At 43.1% G+C, this 6,271-nt stretch overlaps 1 pseudogene; it reads right to left on the reverse strand.

Annotated features, from left to right (window-relative positions):
* Positions 1 to 2,505: 2,505 nt before the first annotated feature.
* On the reverse strand, positions 2,506 to 3,151 carry LOC108536778 (60S ribosomal protein L10-like; annotated as a pseudogene).
* Positions 3,152 to 6,271: the final 3,120 nt, after the last annotated feature.

A 6,271-nucleotide genomic window follows, 5' to 3' on the forward strand; every position in this document is an offset into this window, starting at 1 on the left:
GAGGGGAGGGAAGGGGAGGGGAGGGAAGGGAAGGGAAGGGAAAGGAAGGGAAAGGAAGGGGAAGCTACAGACCAATATTCTTGATAAATGTTGAGGCAAAAATCCTCAACAACATACTAGTAAGCCAAATTCAAGAACACATTAAAAAAGATCATTTATCATGACCAAGTGGGATTTATCCCAGGGATACAAGAATAGCTCAGCATATGCAAAGCAATCAATGTAATACATCATATCAACAAAACGAAGGACAGAAACGATATGACTACTTCACTAGATGCTGAAAAAAAATTTGATAATATTCAACATCTTGGTCAGGCACAGTGAGTGTCTCATGCCTGTAATCCCAGCACGTTGGGGGGCCAAGGCGAGAGAATCAGTTGAAGCCAATAGTTTGAAACCAGTCTGGCCAATATAGCAAGACTCCACCTCCACTAAAAATAAAAAATTAACCAAGTGTGGTGGCGTGTCCCTGTGGTCCCAGCTACTCAGGAGGCTGAGATGGGAACATCAATGTATTTTGTGATTTAAAAAAAAAAAAACAAAAAACTCTCAAGAAACTGCATATAGAAGGAACATACTTCAACATAATAAAAACCATATATGACAGACCCACAGCCAGTATCATACTCAATGGGGAAAACCTGAAAGCCTTTCCTCTAAGACCCGGAACAAGAGAAGGATGCCCACTTTCACCGCTGTTATTCAGCATAGTACTGGAAGTCCTAGCTAGAAAAATCAGAGAAGAGAAAGAAATCAGAGAAGAGAAAGAAATCAGAGAAGAGAAAGAAACAAAGGGCATTCAAATTGAAAAGAAAGAAGTTAAATTATTCTTGTTTGCAGATGATATAATCTTATATTTGAAAAATCTAATGACCTGCTCCCCCCAAAAAACTATTAGAACTGAAAAACAAATTCAGTAAAATTGGATGATAAAAAATAAACATACAAACATCAGTAGCATTTCTATATGCCAACAGCAAAAATCTGAAAATCAAGAAAGTAATCTTATTTACAATAGCTGCAAATAAAATAAAATACCTAGGAATTAACCAAAAAGGTGAAAGACCTCTAATAACGAAAACAATAAAATACTGATGAAAGAAATTGAAGAGGACACCAATAAATGGAAGAATATTCCATATTCATGGATTGGAAGAATCAATATTTTTTAAATGTCCATACTACCCAAAGCAATCTACAGATTCAACACAATCCCTATTAGATACCAATGACATTCTTCACAGACATAGAAAAAATAATCCTAAAATGTATATGAAGCCACAGAAGACCCAGAATAGCCAAAGCCATGATGAGCAAAAAGAACAAAACTGGAGGAATCACATTACCTGACTTCAAATTATACTACAGAGCTATAGTAATTGAACAGCATGGTACTGGCAAAAAACAGATGCATAGACCACTAGGACAGAATAGAGAACCCAGAAACAAATCCACACAGTACAGTGGACTCGTCATAACAATGTTATCAAGAACATACACTGGGGAAAGGACAGTCTCTTCAATAAATGATGGTGGGAAAACTGGATATCCATATGCAAAAGAATGAAACTAGACTTCTCACTCACCATATACAAAAATCAAATCAAAATGGATTAAACACTTAAAACTAAGACCTCAAACTATGAAACTACTACAAGAAAATATTGGGAGAAGTCTTCAGGACATTGGTCCGGGCAAAGATTTCCTGAGTAATACCTCAAAAGCACAGGCAAGCAAAGCAAAAATGGATAAATGGTATCACATTAAGTTAAAAAGCTCCTGCACCCCAAAGGAAAACATCAACAAAGTGAAGGGACAACCCACAGAAAGGGAGAAATTATCTGCAAACTATCTATCTGACAAGGCATTAATAACCAAAACATAGGGAGGTGCCGCAGCTCATGCCTGTAATCCCAGCACTTTGGGAGGCTGAGGTGGGCAGATCACCTGAGGTCAGGAGTTGGAGACCAGCCTGGTCACCATGGTGAAACTCCGTCTCTACTAAAAATACAAAAATTAGCCAGGCATGGTGGTGCATGCCTGCTATCACCCAGACTGGGGTGCAGTGGCGTGATCTAAGCTCACTGCAACCTCTGCCTCCCCGGTTCATGCGATTTTCCTGCCTCACCCTCCTGAGTAGCTGAGATTATAGGCAAACGCCACCATGCCCAGCTAATTTTTGTATTTTCAGTAGAGACAGGGTTTCATCATGTTGGTCAGGCTGGTCTTGAACTCCTGACCTCAGGGGATTCGCCTGCCTCAGTCTCCCAAAGTGCTGGGATTACAGGCACGAGCCACCGTGCCTGGCCTATTCATGAATGTTTCAAAGGCCACCTAGAATGGTGAATCTTTTCCAGATTTACTTTGATCAGATCCATCAGAGGAATCACCACCTATGGCAGCTGTAACATTACTAAAGGCATTTTTTTAAAAAAAATTTAAGGTGGACAGGAAGTAGGATTTATTGGTGAGTATTAAGAGGGGGCAGCACAGTGGAAGCCCTCATGAGTGCAGGTCCTGCCTCTTGCCCAGAGGACCACGACTAGGGGTGTACTTGACCCACCATCCATCTGGGATGAGCCGCTTCTCAGCCACCATGTCTTCAAATTCATCCGCATTGAACTTGATGAAGCTCTCACTTCTTTGAGATGTAGATCTTCTGTCCGCCAGGGAACTTGAACTTGGCCCAGTGTAGGGCCTCAATCGCATGCTCCTTGTTCTGCAGCTTGGTGCGGATGGACGTGATAACTTGGCCAATGTGAACCCTGGCCACAGTGCCCTGGGGCTTTCCGAAGGCACTTCGCATACCTGTTGGGAGCCTGTCAGCCCCAGCACAGGACAACATCTTGTTGATGCGGATGACGTGGAAGGGGTGGAGCTGCACTCAGATATGAAAGCCGTCTTTGCCACAACTTTCTACCATGTACTTATTGGCACAAATTCAGGCAGCCTCCAGGTCTTCAGAGGAGAGCTGCCCATATTCACCTGACACCATGTGGTCACAGAGTGGAAACTCATCCACTTTTGCCTTCTTCCGCCCCAGGTCAAAGATGAGAATGTTGGTATCAGGGACACCTCGGCAGAAGCGAAGCTTTGGGTACGGCTTCTTCTTACAATACCGGTAACAACGGACGGGGCGGTGGCCCATGGTGACACCAGGATCTTTAGTGGAGCGCTTAAGAGAAAGAGCAATGCATTTCTTAAATAATAAAACTTAAACCGGAGGTCAGGAGTTTGAGACCAGTCTGGCCAAACATGGTGAAACCCCATCTCTAGTAAAAAAAAGACAAAAATTAGCCAGGCATGGTGGCCAGCGCCTGTAATCCCAGCTACTCGGGAGGCTGAGGCAGGAGAATCGCTTGAACCTGGGAGGCAGAGGTTGCAGTGAGCCAAAATTGTGCCACTGGCCTCCAGCTGGTTGACAAGAGCAAAACTCCATCTCAAAAAAAAAAAAAAAAAAAAAAAAAAAAAACTTAAAAGTCAAGATTACTCCTTGATCCATGGGCTGCAGAGTGGACATAGTGTTAGCTGGCAGGTAAACATTAATCGACTTGTACATCTCCGTCAGAGCTCTTGAGTAACTGGGTGCATTGTCAATGAGCAGCAGAATTTGAATCATTTTTCTGGAAAAATGGCCTAGCTTTTGGCTTATCTTGGCTTCTGATATGCCTTCCTCACTAAGCTTAATCATTTCTAGCTTTGATTTAAAGTGAGCGACATGCAACTCTTCCTTTCATGTGAACACACAGAAGGCCTTGTAGGGCTATTAAGGGCCCTGATTTCAGTATTGTTGTGTCTAGGTGAACAGGGAGCTCCGAAGAGAGGGAGAGAGACTGGGAATGGCGGGTCAGTGAAACAGTCAGATGGAACACACACATTCATCAGTTAAGTTTGCTGTCTTGTATGAGCATGGCTTGTGTTACCCCAAAACAATTACAGTAAGTAACATCAAAGACCACTGATCACAGATCAACATAACACATATAATAATGAAAAAATTTGAAATATTGTGAGAATTACCAAAATGTGATGCAGAGACATGAGGTGAGTACATGCTGTTGGAAAAATGGTGCTGAGGCCAGTGCGGTGGCTCATGCCTGTAATCCCAGCACTTTGGGAGGCTGAGGCGGGCAGATCATTTGAGGTCAGGAGTTGGAGACCAGCCTGGCCAACATGGTGAAACCCCATTTCTACTAAAAATACAAAAAAATTTAGCTAGGTGTGGTGGCACACACCTGTAATCCCAGCTACGAGGGAAGCTGAGGCAGGAGAATCACTTGGACCTGGGAGATGGAGTGTTCCCCGACCAAACTGAGGGTCGGGCTGCTGTTTCTCATGGCCCAATAACGAGATGCAGAGGAACTGGGGAGAAAGAGAGTTTTTATTTCTGCAACCAGTTACATGGAGAAGGCCTGGAAATTATTGCCAGATCAACTCAAAATTACAAAGTTTTCCAGAGCTTATATACCTTCTAAGTTATATGTCTACGTGTAAGTGCCCATTCATCTAAAGACGTAAGTGATTCACTTCTTTTAATCTATAACTAAGGTCTGAGTCCTGAACACCTTCCTCTGGAGCCTCAGTAAATTCACTTAATCTAATGGGTCTAGATGCTGGGGTGAATTTTATTTTTTTTTGAGATGGAGTCTGGCTCTGTTCTCCAGGCTGGAGTGCAGCGGCGCAATCTCGGCTCACTGCAAGCTCTGCCTGGGTGCGGGGTGATTACCTTTATCTTGTCTCCTGCTAAATCATGGAGGTTTGGGGAGTTCTTTTAGACCCCCAATAAACTTGTCTGTGGAGACCTGGGGAGTTTCTTCAGACCCACAATAAAACTGGTTTAATCCTAAATGGCTCCTGTTAAGAACTTCTTCGTTATGGGCTGAATGTGGCGGCTCATGCCTGTAATCCCAACACTTTGGGAAGCTGAGGTGGGTGGTTCACGAGGTGAAGAGATCGAGACCAGCCTGGCCAACATGGTGAAAGCCTGTCTCTACTAAAAATCAAAAAATTAGCCGGGCGTGGTGACGCACTCCTGTAATCCCAGCTACTCAGGAGGCTGAGACAGGAGAATTACTTGAACCTGGGAGGCAGAGGTTGCAGTGATCCAAGATCCCGCCACTGCACTCTACCTGGGTGACAGAGCAAGACTCCATCTCAAAAAAAATAAAAGAGAGAGAATTCCTTCATTATTTTCTCATGCTTTAAGGCCCAGGAAAGGCCCAGGCAAAAGTTTTGATGGTCTTTTGTTATATCCCAGCCTCTCTATAAGGGCACTGGCTTTTAATATTTAATGTAACCACTCAGTCATTACTGAAAGAGTTGTTATGGAAGCCTGCATTAGGGAGACCTGGCCTGCCACAGGAGGTTGCAGTGAGCTGAGATCGTGTCACTATACTCCAGCCCGGGTGGCAAAGTGAGACTGTCTCAAAAGAGAAAAATGATGCCGAAAGATTTGTTTGACATAGGGTGGGCACAAACTTTCAATGTGTAAAAAACATAGTGTCTGTGAAGTACAATAAAATGTAGTGCAATTACATGATGTTGCTTGGATAGCAAAACATCATGTTGTACCTGGTAAATATATACAATTTTTATTTGTGAATTATACCTCAATAAAGCTGGACAAATGAACTGTATTTGCAACATGGTGGGAACATATGACATTGGACATTAGTGCAAATGGAATTTTCAGTGCCTTGGTGAAAATGTTATACCACTGAACAACAAAAAAAATGTAGTGTAAAATGAAGTAAAATGTGAAAATCCCTAATTAATGCAGAAATAGGAACTGCTTGTCTAAAAGAGAAAAGTCTTTTGAGTTCCTCAAGAAGATTTTCTCTTTGGATGCTGGGCACGATGGATGCTGGGCACCTGTATCCGAGCACTTTGGGAGGCCAAGGCAGATGGATCACTGGAGGCCAGGAGTTCAAGACCAGCCTGTCCAACATGATGAAACCCCATCTCTACTAAGAATAGAACAATTAGCTGGGTGTGGTGGCACATACCTGTAATCCCAGCTACTCAGGAGGCTGAGGCACAAGAATTGCTTGAACCTGGAAGGCAGAGGTTACAGTGAGCCGAGATTGCGCCACTGCAGTCCAGCCTGGGCCACAGAGCAAAACACCATCTCAAGAAAAAGGTGGTTCTCTCTTTGGGCACTCCTTTTCAATATATTCAACGTAAATGGATTAATGATACCATTTTTACAAGGTGAGTGTGTTTGGGCAAGTTGCTTCAGTGCTCTTTCCTTGTTTTTTTTTTTTTTTTT

Source organism: Rhinopithecus bieti, unplaced genomic scaffold, assembly GCF_001698545.2.
Source record: "Rhinopithecus bieti isolate Rb0 unplaced genomic scaffold, ASM169854v2 scaffold_13742, whole genome shotgun sequence".
NCBI lineage: Eukaryota > Metazoa > Chordata > Mammalia > Primates > Cercopithecidae > Rhinopithecus > Rhinopithecus bieti.